Source organism: Perca flavescens, chromosome 18 (assembly GCF_004354835.1).
Source record: "Perca flavescens isolate YP-PL-M2 chromosome 18, PFLA_1.0, whole genome shotgun sequence".
NCBI classification, from domain to species: Eukaryota; Metazoa; Chordata; class Actinopteri; order Perciformes; family Percidae; genus Perca; species Perca flavescens.
Window position 1 is genome coordinate 27,289,324 of NC_041348.1, and position 15,683 is coordinate 27,305,006.

Genomic DNA, 15,683 nt, shown 5'->3' on the forward strand with positions numbered 1-15,683 from the left:
TAACGCACACCAAGGGCTGTCGTGAGTTGCTGATCACTGGAAGTTGACTTGAAAGTTAAGACAACATTTTTGCATATGCATATCCATACGCTTTTCTCGATTTATTTTTGATGACGTTTCGGCCCTCAGGCCTTCTTCAAACTCAACAATCCACATCCATCCTTTTAGCAACTACACATCCTTCTAGATGTTAACCATGATTATCAAACCAAATTCGGGTTATTGGGGAATCCATGTATTCGTTCCATTTCTATTATCTCAATGTGCACAATGTAGATCAATGTATTTAAATTATTAATGTAGATTTAAATGTAGCAGAAATGGGCTTTAACCAGTGAATTTATATGCATAGATGTTTCCATTTCAAACTGTCTTACAGATATTAAAACAAAATGTCACTTAATATTAAATAAGACGAAACCAAATCATCTTATGGTAAAATGTGTAGCAGTAAAATATAAATTTAGTGATGAAGCAGAAATAACCAATGTAAATAAGAGCATAACAGTAAATCAAATATAGTGCAAGTAAAACAGAAAGAGTAGAATTATGAAATTGATATAAATATAGGTGGTGAAATTTTCACCATCATATCCCGTTATAATTTATCCAGGTGTGTAACGATGCATCGTGAATCGGTTAAAAATTGATATAAATGTGTAAAGATTACAATCGGTTGACATTAAATTTGAATCGCGATGCAATTTTTAAACGACCTAGGGCCTAATCTACTTTAGATTTCACTGGTTTGACTTCAAACGTCACTAAGTCTTGTCAGTTTATTTATTCAAAGATGTTCTTCTATTTAGTTATTTTGATGTGGGATTTGTTTAAAAAATTATACATTTTTTATTACACTTTTATTTAAAGCTATAGTGCGTAGTTTCTGTCGCCCTCGTGAGGAATTCTAAGTAATGACAACAAAATTGTCGGCGCGTCCACATGACACAAGCCTTCCGTGATCGCGCATGCAGTCGCTAGTAGCCAAGGAGGACACGGAGCATTAAAAAAAACATGATGGACTCTTCAGAAGAGGTCATTATCTTCACTGAGTTTCTGCGCGGGAAAGTCAACGGATGACCCAATCTTCTGAACACAGTCATACTGAGAAATCCAGAGAGAGTTGTGAGGAGCTGATGGTCTGTATTAGCTTTGTAGCAACTCATTTGGCAACGGCTTGAACGTAACGGACGTTTATTAATATAACATTTACGCACTAAAGCCTGAAGATAAAATACAATTTCTGTTGCACATTTGATAAAAGGACACATCTGTTGTTTTGCACAGTCTATTTAAATAAAGGAACATTTTAATCAGTCAGTTGTCTGCAGCTCATTCTGTTTAAAAAAAAACAACCTGACATATCTTATTGTGAACTTAAAATCGTGAATCGTATTGAATGTTGAGTTGAGGGTTTCGTTAGATCGTTCAGACACTATAGCTCGTAAAGCTCGCACGTGGTTGGCTGAAGAAAATGAGGCTCCTTAAGATGGAAGCCACTGATTATTTCATGGTTTGTGGCCCTCGATTAGTCTACTGGTTCCCAATACGCCGGGTGTGTGTAGGGGTGGGGGGAGGGATGGCAGGCGAGGGGGACAGATGACGAGCCATATGGAAGAACCCTGGAGGAAACACTGCTCGTGTTGGAGAAATATTAATTTCAGTGTCTTGATTGTCGCTGTATGAAGGTGAGAATCATCTATAATTCAGAGGGTTTGTGCACAATTTCACATTCCTGCAAAGAGCGCGAGAGTAGATGAAGTAGGCCTGCATGCAGTTTAATGTCTGAAATGTTTGGTGGAAATGTAACTAAGTACATTTACTCAAGTAACTTAATGCTCCTGAGTAGAATGTTGGCCTACATGTACTTTACTTGAGTATTTCCAGTCCGTGCACTTTATCACATTTATTTGACATTTTGACACAATGAAATTTGAATCAATCTTCTCATAGACCCAAACCATATTACATGCCAAAGTATGTGCACACTCTTGCTAACCTTTTTGTACTTTTGGTAAGGGGCTGTTAAAGCAGCAAATTAAGTCCCATGGTTTTGGAATTAGGTGTTCAACGATTACATCTCAGGGATCCACATACTTTTGGCAATGTGGCATGTTTTATACCTTATTTATTCTATCGGTTTTCTTTGTAGAATATGCTGTTTCCTGGAGCCATTTAGATTTAATCACATAACAAATGGCAGTTTTAGTTCAGAGTCAGATGGATGTTTTACTCGGTTTGTTTGGTGAGGCAGATGCTCTCGCTCTTTCTCTTTCCTCCCTCCATCCTCAGAGATGAGGATGAAAGCAGAGCTGGAGCAGAGGATGCAAAAGCCTGGCTTCATCTGACTCCCTCTCTTTCAGAGATCCCACCCCCTCCCCTTCTCCGCTCTCCCTTTTTTGACTGCACCCAACTTCTCTCCCTCCATCCTTCCATTCAGCTACTGTATCCACCTCCTGACTGCACGCAGCACAAACAAAACCAGATTTTCTGAGGGCTTAGGATATTGCTTGGCTCCGGCACTCTTCTGGGTTTGGACTATTTGTGCTTGAAGAGTTCTGCAGAGAAAAGAAAAAAAAAAAAAAAAAAAAAACGTTTTTTTGTGTTTCGTTTTTTTTTTTTTTTTTGCAATTCAGCTGCAGAAGAAGGACGGTCCGACCTCCGCAAACACCCCCCCGCAACATCCCTCCGCATCCTCAGCATCCCTGCACGGACCTCAGGAGGAGAGCACCGCGCGGAATGGGCGGCGCACGCAAAATCAAGCCGGTTTAAAGCGATCCATCCCCGGACGAACAGAACCTCCAGCATCGGTGTGTTTTATGTAGGACTTCAGTGTTCAAATGTCCGCCGATGGTTAAAAAAAAAAAAACAAAAAAAAAAGATACGCCATTTATCCCACATCCTGCCGCTAAAAGGTATTGTTGTTCGGTTTTTTTTCCACACAATGTGTAGCCTATTAATTTCAATCCAACCGTTTGTTTTTAGGCCTTTTTTTAAACCTCCATCAGCTCCTTTCATCTGCGCTCAGTCTGCTCCCGCAGCAGCCGCAGTGCTGTCGAGCTCTGCGGAACTTCTGATTTCTGTCTTCTTCTCTTTATTTTTTCTGAAATATGAAAGAAAGGATGCACACACTTAGCATACACACCCATATAGCGACTACATAAAAAAAAAAAAAAAAAAAAAATGCATCAATATGCAACATTTGACTCGGACTGTATCCTACTTATTAGCCTATAAAACAGTACGAGCTTCAATTGATTAGAATTCAGTAGCTGCGTTGTCATGTGGTGGGAATAACGGAGTCATAGTTGGAGTCATAAAATGAAGATATTCTGTGTACTCGAGTAGACATTTTTAATACAGGCTCGCCCGACCCCCACAAAGGCAGCCATGTCCCCTCTCCACCCCCCCTCCCCTCTGCGTTTTAGCCTACATGAGCTATCTGGGTCATTAGCATTTGCAGCGGTTAATGAGGCTGCAGATGGATCCTCTCCTCTGCCGGAGAGCCGTTGAGCAGCCCCGACAGGGGCTACTGCTGCTTGCTCCCATCTGCAGCAACCGAACTGAGAAAAAAAAAAAAAATAATAATAATAATAATAAAAAATGAAACATGGAAGAGGATGTTTTTTTTTTTTTGGAGCTGACAGGGTTGTGTAGCCTACTCATGTGGGCTGAGGAGTGTAAATCAGCAGCTGCAGCATCAGCTTCCTCCCCTGCAGCTGGGTCAGTAATGCAGTGGTGTGTAAGAACGGGCATTATGGCGGCTGCTGCTGCTGCTGCTGCTGCTGCTGCTGGATAATGGAAGGTAATGCTTTAATGGTCCGCAGTGCTGCTTAAAGCACCCTGCTTTCATTCTTAAACACAGCATATTCTTACATGACTTTGAATCCTTTGCATGCTGCATTATTTCTGTTTTTTTCCCCCCTTCTTCTTCTTCTTCTTCTTCTTCTTCTTCTTCTTCCAGGAAGCCATTATTGCTTGACACTCATTTCACTATTTACAGACTTTAGGTTCAACATTGGGGGCGCTCAAAATGGAAAATGTCCAACTCTTCATTTTCTGAATTCTGTTGAATTTTTCTGCAACAATTTTGTGCCTTTTCTGCATCAATTCATGGTGCAAATGTATTTATTTTATGAAAAGGAAATTTTAATAGGTTTTTTTGGGGGGTGGGTTGCACTGGCCAGTGTTGATTATTGGGGTGGGGGGTTGTAACCTCCCCCCATCCCCCCCCACTGTAAATTACGCCTATGCAGAGACTGCAATCAGGCAATCCATCTCCAATGAAACATCATGTCTGCTTTTACTGGAGTTGAAATTGCATTATCGTTGATGGTTGGCAGTTAGGAGTGTTGGAGAATGCTATCTGGAGCGAGAATAATAAATCTGACAGGGCTCACACGGTTAAAGGGACGATAGAGAAAAACAATAGATTTTTATAAACAGAAGCTTTTTGTTCTTGTGAAATGACTGCAGCGACCTGAGAATAAGAGTAAAATCACAATTTGGTTGAATCACTCACAAATCAACTTCAACCTGACTCGAATCTGGGACAGGAGAAGGCAAGTATAGAGGTTATTCTCTTTTGAGGGTTTAAATCAGAAGTCAGAATTTAATGGAGACCAGAGGCTGCCTGGATGATGCAAAAATACATCCATGGCTATTTAAACATGTAAAATGCCTTTTGAATGGGCCTCTTAAGTCACTGCAGTTAGCAGTCAGAGTGTAATCTTAAAATAGTCGACATAACCAGTAGATAAATAGCAGGATTGTCGGATTCTGTCGTTGGCTAGAAGCTGTCCCAGCATGTAGCCTGCTGTGTGGAGTTCAGCAGGACATCCTTTACAGTTTATGTCAGGGACACACATTATATATATATATATATATATATATATATATATATATATATATATATATATATATATATATATATATATATATAATATAGGGTAGGGTTACCATTAAAGCATCTGAAAATCTCCTGAGCTGCTCTCTGTCTTTGGACTGCAGGAGGAGACAGAGCACTGCAGAAAAAGCCACAGAGGGGAGCCAGAGCATCTTACTGTTAACACACAATGTATAGAGCTGCAAAGATGAATCGATTAGTATTCAACTAAAATTAATCAGCAAGTATGTTGGCAAGCGATTAATGAGTCTAATTTCTGGGATTCCAGCTTCTTAAATGTGAATATTGTTCTAGTTTCTTCTCTCTGTGACAGTAAACTTAATATCTTGGGCTTTTGGGAAAATACCGATGGACATTTTTCACAATTTTCTGACATTTTATAGACCAAACAACTAATCGATAAATCAAAAATTAGATTTATAATGAAAAAATGTGAGAGCTGCGGCCCTGATAACGTGCTGTATGTAGCTGTGGTCAGTATAATCAGCATCAGTGTCATTAGAAATGCTGGTGGTCAGTGGAATTCCTTGGTTTATTCAGTACACGTGATGTTTGTTTAATTCTAATGGTTGGTGTGCATTTTATGAGTATAGTCCTAATGAATAATCCGTGTAGTCAGTATAGACACCATGCAAGCATTAGTATAAACAGTTAGTCAATATATTTGGCCCAAACAGTGACAGTAGCCTACTATAAATGCATACTTATTAAAGCCACTAAATGCAGGCTGTATTAGAGATGTCAAAGTTAAATATAGAGAAAAATATTTGTTATGTTCTTTATAAAAAATGCATTTAAAAGGTTTGAAACATGTCATCTTTTTTTATGTAATCAATGTGCCTCAATGCTTTTGATGTTAAACGCAAAAAAAGAATGCAATCCAGGACAACGTCTTGAAGGTTGAGAGGACTATTGTCAAGGATACAGTGGGATGAAGTGAACAAAGCCAAGTGAAGCGGAACATAGAGGGATAAAGGGATGAAGTGGGATTGAGCAGTGCTGGAAGAAATGGGATTGAGTGGAATCAGCTGAAGGCAAAAGAATAAAAAAATGAGACAAATAGGAGCAGAACAAAATGTACGAAAACTGAACCGAACTGGAGAAAGTAGATGAGACTGATATTGTAAAGCAGATAATTGGGGGAATAAAAAGCCGAGGATCATGGGTCGTCTCTCCTCGTGTTCACAGCGGACCTTGATTTAAATGTCCATACAATTAAGGCACGCGGTGAATGCCAAGAGAGTGGCCTGGAAATCAACACCGAACCCTGTAAGACAGCCTCTAGTGGACACATTGAAGACACACAACTCTCAGCTTCAAAATGACTAAAGACACAATTGCATTTCAATATCCCCAACATGGCTTTCTTTAATAAAAATGGCAGATTTCTGGGCTGTTTTGTGTATCTGGGAGGAGCTTGATGCAGTACCACTAATGACCACTAGATGGTGCTCCAGAAAAGGATATCACAATAAATGGCCATTCCTTTTTTTAAAAAGTCCGAATTTCTTTTAAAATACACAGTGCATTATATATAAGAAATGTGGGTCTTGGCAGTAAAATTGATCTTCTTTTAATATGTCTTGGAGATTTTGAGAATATAATTAAGACGATATTAAGTCTTAAAGAGACATTTTTTTGTAGTACTTTAAGTACAATTTTGATGTACTTTATACTTCCACTCCACTACATTTCACATGAAATATTGTACATTTTACTGCACTACATTTATCTAACTGGATAATAGTAGGCCTATATAATACGGTAGCATTACTATGAGAACTATTAATTGAGAATTAAGTACTTTTTGTTGCTAATATTTGTTACTTTTAAGAGTTTAATCCCAAAGGGAAATTGCAGAAGACATTGCAGTATCATTACTGGTTGGCTGATAAACATATAAATAAACAATGTCACGTAGTTTCAGACAGTAATATCTAATACTTTCATGAATGTAGAACAAAAACATGATATATGGGAACGGGAATTACTAGAATTGTTGGGGCTTTGTAAATTATAGAGTGTGGTCTAGACCTACTCCATCTGTAAAGTGTCTTGAGATAACTCTTGTTATGATTTGATACTATAAATAAAATTGAAAATTGAAAATTGAAAATAGAAAATAGAAAATAGAAAATTAGAAATTAGAAATTGAAATGGTCTTAGTTTGCGATGTGAAGCTCTTCCGCTGTGATCCCTAAAGCGTCTCATTGCGTCAGTGTAGCTAGCTGTTACCATTTAGCAATCAAGTCACCATCATTCTGGTCCTCCATTTATTCTTTATTCTCACCACCAAGGAACTCCAATACAAGTATCTGTCCTACTCAACAACTCATCAAATGTTGCTTCCTTCTCACGGCCTTCATCACTCTTCTCCATCACCACCGTTGTTTGTTTCTGCTCGTTTGCATCTCACTTTCATCAATCCCCCTCGCCTAAATCACAAGAAATCCTCTCTTCTGTGTAGTCTTCCAGAAGAGGCCAGACTCTCAGGACTGTCTGACATGCGAGCCGAGGGGACGTCCTCTCTGATTAATCTGACCTTTTAGATTGAAAGATAAATTAGACGTAATGGAGTGGCCGGGTTGGCTCGGTGGGTAGAGCAGGCGCACGTGTGCTGAGAGGTTTATGCCTCGATGCGGAGGTCCAGGGTTCAAATACGACCTGTAACGATTTCCTGCATGTCTTCCCCCCTCTCTCCCCTTTCTCACCTAGCTGTCCTGTCAAAAAATTAAAGGCAGAAAACCCCCCAAAAATAATCTTAAAAAAAAAGAGATGTAATGATGGAGTACAGCAAAAAAGAAAAATGGTATGAGCATGGCTAGACCTTTCAACATTTCAAACATTCAACAACAATTCAATGAGATAAATACAATGTTCAAAATGACAGTTGAGTAAAGGCAATGTGGAAAATATTAAAGAAAATATAGTAGGAAGATTGTTCTAAGGAGGCAAAAAAAAATTTGAAAAACAGGAGGATTAAAGCTTTAGTGCGTAACTTTTTGATATTATTGAACATCCGTTACATTCAAGCCATTGCCAAATGAGTTGCTACAAAGCTTATTAAGACTATCAGCTCCACACAACTCTCTCTGGATTTCTTAGTATGACTATGTTCAGAAGATTGGGTCGTCCGGTGACTTTCGCACGCAGAAAATCGAGAGATAGTGAAGATAATGACCTCGTCTGAAGAGTCCATCATGTTTTTTTAATCCTCCGTGTCCTCCTTGGCTACTAGCAGCTGCGTGGAGGAGAGGTATCCACATTATCATTACTTAGAATTCCTCATGGGGGCAACAGAAACTACGCACTATAGCTTAAAGTCAGGATAAACTGTCAGCGATTGTTTCGGTGTTCTATTTTTTCCCCGGGTCGGGAAACAAGCCCATGATTTACCAAACTGTTAATTCACATGAATTATTATGGGTTTAATATGAGAGAGACAACAAATACTCCTAACTGAGAATAAAAGAGTTGACGGGTCTGTGTGTTTGTTACTGTTCTGTCTAGGATTTTCTGTTGTGTATGTGGTGTTTATGTTCTGCAGAGCAGGAACCTGCTGAAAATCAGTTTTATATAGAGTCAGGCCCGATTGTTTTTAATCTTTTTCAGTTTAAAAAAAAAAAAAAAAATGAAATGACTTAAAAACATATTTTTGACCAGAACTTGTCTCAAGTACAATGCACATATTTTGGAATATAGAATAAAACATTGACCTCTCAGGATTCTCTGGAATCACTTTCTTGCCAAAAAAAACAACCAACCTGCATTTTAGTATGTTCTCTTGTGATAAACGTCTCTGGTGCGAATTAGCAAATGTTAGCATGCTAACATGCTAAACTACGATGGTGAACAGTATTATTAGACCTGCTAAACATCAGCATGTTAGCATTTAGCCTAAGAGAGCTGCTACCATGACTAAATGTGATATCCTTGTGGGATAAGGGAAGCAAAAAAAAAAGAAATATTTGTTGTACATGTTGTATATATCCTGCAATGTTGTTTGTTAATAAAAAATATCTCAAAATATTTACTGTGGGATTTTTGTGTGCGTCCTAACTTGAAATATAATTTTGACTTCAACGGTAGCCTATAGGTTACTAGATTGAAGGAATTAAATGAGTTTCCTGAATGAACTGAACTGAACTGATAGTAATTTCAGGAAACAATTTGGAATTTGAGGGAACGATTTATCAATATTTTTCTTACTGGGTTTAATATAAAGGAATTAGACTTAAAATATCACTCAAGTTTCCTGAGGGTTGCAACGGCATGAGATTTTTATGTTACGAAATACAACGGTTTCATGGTATCAGTATTTTTCATTTTTCCTGTTGTGCGCTACATTAAAATCAATGCGACACACCTTACAAAAAACGTGGAGGTTGTCGATAGGACTAGCTAAGATGCATGTAAATTGTTGCGCCCAACACTGTGTTGAAATTTACAGCTATATTTCGATTTCTTTGCGGGAACACCGCCTTTACCTGCCATTTTTATCAGCTCGCTTTCGGGTCTGAACTTTCCACAAAGCTTGCACAAAGATCAATTTGGCAACTGGGTTATGGGTTGCCAGGTTGAGGTGACAAATGGGTTAAAAATTGTATATGGTATGTATGGATTTCTAAGGAGGTGACCCTTTCGGTTAGAGTAAGATCCTTTTTCAAACATAAAAACATCCGCGAAATTGCGTTCGCTAAACACACCAGACTCCATGTACATAAACAGTAGTTTTAGCATTCATTCAAAGTCGACAGAAACAAAATAAAACCATGAAAAGCCATTTTGGGTCTTCTTTCCACTTTTCCAACCATCACAACTCTAGTTTTGTTTGAAATAAACATATAGTTTACCGATTTGTGTTGGCTCTATACACACTAAAAGTATTGCTTTTTTTAAAATGGAGTCTGGTAGGTTTAGCACTAGCGACTTCAGAGCTGTTTCTGGTTAAACAGAAAGGTCTCAAAGAGGTTTTAAAAGGTCTATTTCTGAAGGGATCCTTTCCATATTGTTGTCAGACACTTAGAATATTAATCTGAGTCTGTCAGCGGCAAAACGAAGGTAAATACAAGCTGGACAATTGCCCTATTAACTTACATTGCAGCTTGTTTCGCCGCTGCAGACTGAAGCGATCTCGCTTCATACTGGACCAATGTCAAAGATCGTTGTTTCCATCAATCACTTAGACACAAAAATACAGTTAAATAGGGTCCAGGGTGTAAGTGTGTAACGTCATTATCAAATCTGTGTTGCCCGTTCACGAACTTGTTCAATTTTCAATGAATATTTACCACCACCATCAGTTCCAAGTATTCCTATTGGCTGGAAATTTTACATTCACATGAACTGGGGTGAACCATCACCTTATCGTGGTGGAGAGGTTTGTGTGTCTCTGTGAACCTGAGGGCTGTGTTGTCTGGAGCTTTGTGCTCCTGGTAGGGTCTCCCAAGGCAAAGTGGTCTCAGGTGAGGGGCCAGACAAAGAATGGTTCAAAAACCCCAATGAAAAAGCTAAGCAGAGATGGAGTGACCCTGCCCAGAGGAAGCCCGGGGCCCCCGTCTGGAGCCAGGCCCAGACGGTGGGCTCGTCGGCGAGCGCCTGGTGGCCGGGTTTGCCACGGAGCCCGGCCGGGCACAGCCCGAACAAGCTACGTGGCAACTCCCTCTCCATCCCATGGGCCCACCACCTGTGGGAGGAACCGTTGGGGTCGGGTGCGATGCCACATGGGTGGCAGTGAAGGTCAGGGGCCTCGGACGGACCAGACCCGGGCGGCAGACGCTGGCTCTGGGGACGTGGAACGTCACCTCTCTGTGGGGAAGGAGCCGGAACTGGTGCGGGAGGTGGGGCGCTACCGGTTAGATCTGGTGGGGCTTACCTCACGCACAGTCTCGGTTCTGGAACCATACTCCTGGATAGGGGTTGGACTCTTTTCTTCTCCGGAGTTGCCCAGGGTGTGAGGCGCCGGGCGGGTGTGGGGATACTCACAAGCCCCGGCTGGCGCCGCTGTGTTGGAGTTTACCCGGTGGACGAGAGGGTCGCCTCCCCACGCCTGCGGGTTGTGGGGGAAAACTCTGACTGTTGTTTGTGCATATGCACCAAACAGGAGTTCGGAGTATTCGGCCTTCTTGGAGACCTTGACTGGAGTCCTGCATGGGGCTCCAGTGGGGGACTCCATTGTTCTGCTGGGGACTTCAACGCACACGTGGGCAATGATGGAGACACCTGGAGGCGTGATTGGGAGGAACGGCCTCCTGATCTAAACCAGAGTGGTTGTTTGTTGTTGGACTTCTGTGCTAGTCATGGATTGTCTATAACGAACACCATGTTCGAACATAGGGATGCTCATAAGTGTACCTGGTACCAGAGCACCCTAGGCCGAAGGTCAATGATCGATTTCATAATCGTTTCATCTGATCTGAGGCCGTATGTTTTGGACACTCGGGTGAAGAGAGGGGCAGAGCTGTCAACCGATCACCATCTGGTGGTGAGTTGGGTCAGGGGTTGGGGGAAGACTCTGGACAGACCTGGTAAGCCCAAACGTGTAGTGCGGGTAAATTGGGAACGTCTGGAGGAGGCCCCTGTCCAACAGACTTTCAACTCACACCTCCGGCGGAGCTTTTCGTGCATCCCTGTGGAGGCTGGGGGCATTGAACCCGAGTGGACAATGTTCAAAGTTTCCATTGCTGAAGCTGCAGCGAGGAGCTGTGGTCTTAGGGTCTTAGGTGCCTCAAGGGGCGGTAACCCACGAACACCGTGGTGGACAACGGTGGTCAGGGAAGCCGTCCGACTGAAGAAGGACTCCGGAGGCAGTTGCAGGGTACCGAAGGGCTGCAGCCTCTGCCGTGAAAGAGGCAAAGCAGCGGGTGTGGGAGAAGTTTGGAGAAGACATGGAGAAGGACTTTCGGTCGGCACCAAAGTGCTTCTGGAAAACTGTTCGCCACCTCAGGAGGGGGAAGCGGGGAACCATCCAAGCTGTGTACAGTAAGGATGGGACACTGTTGACCTCAACTGAGGAGGTAATAGGGCGGTGGAAGGAGCACTTTGAGGAACTCCTGAATCCGACTAATACGCCCTCTATGTTAGAGGCAGAGCTGGAGGATAATGGGGGATTGTCGTCGATTTCCCAGGCGGAAGTCACTGATGTAGTCAAACAACTACACAGTGGCAAAGCCCCGGGGATTGATGAGATCCGTCCAGAAATGCTCAAGGCTCTGGGTGTGGAGGGGCTGTCCTGGTTGACACGCCTTTTCAACATTGCGTGGAAGTCTGGGGACGGTGCCAAAGGAGTGGCAGACTGGGGTGGTGGTTCCCCTTTTAAAAAGGGGGACCAGAGGGTGTGTGCCAATTATAGGGGTATCACACTTCTCAGCCTCCCTGGTAAAGTCTACTCCAAGGTGCTGGAAAGGAGGGTTCGGCCAATAGTCGAACCTCGGGTTGAGGAGGAACAATGCGGATTCCGTCCTGGTCGTGGAACAACGGACCAGCTCTTCACTCTCGCAAGGATCCTGGAGGGAGCCTGGGAGTATGCCCAACCGGTCTACATGTGTTTTGTGGATTTGGAGAAGGCGTATGACCGGGTCCCCCGGGAGATACTGTGGGAGGTGCTGCGGGAGTATGGGGTGAGGGGGTCTCTTCTCAGGGCCATCCAATCTCTGTACAACCAAAGCGAGAGCTGTGTCCGGGTTCTCTGTAGTAAGTCGGACTCGTTTCAGGTGAGGGTTGGCCTCCGCCAGGGCTGCGCTTTGTCACCAATCCTGTTTGTAGTATTTATGGACAGGATATCGAGGCGTAGTCGGGGTGGGGAGGGGTTGCAGTTGGGTGGGCTGGGGATCTCATCGCTGCTCTTTGTAGATGATGTGGTCCTGATGGCATCATCGGCCTGCGACCTTCAGCACTCACTGGATCGGTTCCCAACCGAGTGTGAAGCGGTTGGGATGAGGATCAGCACCTCTAAATCTGAGGCCATGGTTCTCAGCAGGAAACCGATGGAATGCCTACTCCAGGTAGGGAATGAGTCCTTACCCCAAGTGAAGGAGTTCAAGTACCTTGGGGTTGTGTTCGCGAGTGAGGGGACAATGGAGCGGGAGATTGGTCGGAGAATCGGCGCAGCGGGTGCGGTATTGCATTCAATCTATCGCACCGTTAGACGAAAAGAGAGCTTAGCCAGAAGGCAAAGCTCTCGATCTACCGGTCAGTTTTCGTTCCTACCCTCACCTATGGTCATGAAGGCTGGGTCATGACCGAAAAGAACGAGATCCAGGGTACAAGCGGCTGAAATGGGTTTCCTCAGGAGGGTGGCTGGCGTCTCCCTTAGAGATAGGGTGAGAAGCTCACTCATCCGTGAGGAGCTCGGAGTAGAGCCGCTGCTCCTTTGCGTCGAAAGGAGCCAGTTGAGGTGGTTCGGGCATCTGGTAAGGATGCCCCCTGGGCGCCTCCCTAGGGAGGTGTTCCAGGCACGTCCAGCTGGGAGGAGGCCTCGGGGAAGACCCAGGACTAGGTGGAGGGATTATATCTCCAACCTGGCCTGGGAACGCCTCGGGATCCCCCAGTCAGAGCTGGTTAATGTTGCTCGGGAAAGGGAAGTTTGGGGTCCCCTGCTGGAGCTGCTCCCCCCGCGACCCGACACCGGATAAGCGGACGAAGATGGATGGATGAACTGGGGTAGACCATTGACATATATATAATGGACCAATAGATCCCGTTGCTCTGGACGGAGACCAGTGAAGGATATTAGAAGCACTTTTCCGGTGATCTCTTGCTTTACTGCGCAGCCTCCAACTGACAGAGACAACGTAAATGTGACGTGAGCAACGTGTCTGAAAGTTGTAAGTCTTCTGGTAGCTGTGCCAAGAGAAATCTCAATCATTCCCAATCTTACAGAGACGGAGAGCGTAGGTATATGTAAGGAGATAACATAAGCACAGGCTAATTATTGGTAACTAACATGCTAGTTAACATTAGTAATTAAAACTAAACAGCTAATGTAAGTCGAAACTGCCTGCGAGCTTCTCCTGTACTATACGGTAATTCCTCTACTGTGCAACAGTAAGTCACTTGGTTATGACACAATCGTTAGCCTATTTTTACAAAAACGTCTGCTACGGAACTATAACGTGAGGTACAAGGTAATGGAGCCTTTTATACATTGTCGTGTTTCATTAGAAATAAACAATGGACAAATATAGTCTTTAAACGCTTCAGATGTAAAGTTATTTGCGGTCAATTGACGTAAAAAAAAAATGACCGTCAGTGGAATGCTAACAGGAGGTGATCGCTTTGTAGCAACAAAATGGCGCCATCGGAGGTTCGAGTTCTGAAGCGAAGCTTACCCCCTTGGGGTAGACGCTCCAGATTCATGCTCCATCTTGAAATAAGTTAGCCGTTAAGGGACATACCAAAGACATACTGCTCCGCCTTTCACGTCTTCGCTGTTGCATGATAAACTCACAGGTGGTGCTAATGCTGCTAATGGGTATTGTAGCTTCCAGGCCCCGGCAAGTTTGAAGAAGGAAACATGGAGGAAATTTCAGGAACAGGAGAAAAAGGATATTGAAAAGAGCAAGAAACCGGCGTCATCGTAAAAAAAGAGTGAACATGGGCGCCCAGATAGCTCAGTTGGTAGAGCGGGCGCCCATGTATAGAGGTGTACTCCTCGATGCAGCGGCCCTTTGCTGCATGTCATTCACCCTCTCTCTCCCCTTTCATTTCTTCAGCTGTCCAGTCAAAAATAAAGTCTGAAAATGCCCCAAAAAAGAGTGAACATTGGAGCTGCCTTCCAAAGATGGAAAGACCTGATGAAGGAAAAGGGGGTCGAAAGAGACAGCATACGGCTACCGTAGCTGTAATACGTACTTTGAACTGCGTGGCGCGAGAGAGTTGATTGCGATATATGATCTCAACGCTAGATGGGAGAAATTCCTACACATTGGACCTTTGAAAGGAATGAAAAGTGTTTCACTTATTGAAATTGAAACTGTGTATGTGTAAAAAGTCTCCCTTTTAAAAATAAAATAATTTCTTCTATACCGCAGATAAGCAAATGTAATGTAAACCCTCAATTTTATTATTACCACGGTATGAAACCGGTTTACCGCTGCAACCCTATTCCTAACATAGGAACAACTGTGTTACCGTGTGGACAAATATAAAAAAAATAAAAATGAGCAAAAGCAAAGCAATCAAAATGGATTAAACGAATGCTTGAAAACTCTTTTATTTTTACTTTTTTTTAAACAAAATACATTCCATATCAAACACACAATAAAAGGCATTGCCAGAGATTTCAGCTTTTGAAACGTACACGGAGTAAACAGCTGGTTCCAGACTGCACACATTAAAGTCCTTAAACGGTCAGTAGAGTCCAGTCCGACAGATTACACTGTCACAATATCTGCCGGAGTATTTTTAAGATCTGACGGAAACCTTTGGCTTTTATTCAGCGACGCCATCCAGAGACAAAGTCTTTCTAATGAGAGAAAAAGAGGAGAGGAAAAGATAGATGATACAGGGGACTGTGGAGGAATGGGTTTCCATGGTGATGGCTCAGGATAAAGTGGCCAGTCAGAGGACAGAAATAAAGTGCGAGCACAGGGAGTCAGTGGGAGGTTTGTGTGTCCCGTCATCGCCGTAGAGCAAGCAGCTCTGGGTGACATGTTCCTTCATTAACACACACACACACACACACACACACACACACACACACACACACACACACACACACACACACACACACACACACACACACACACACACACACACACACACACACACACACACA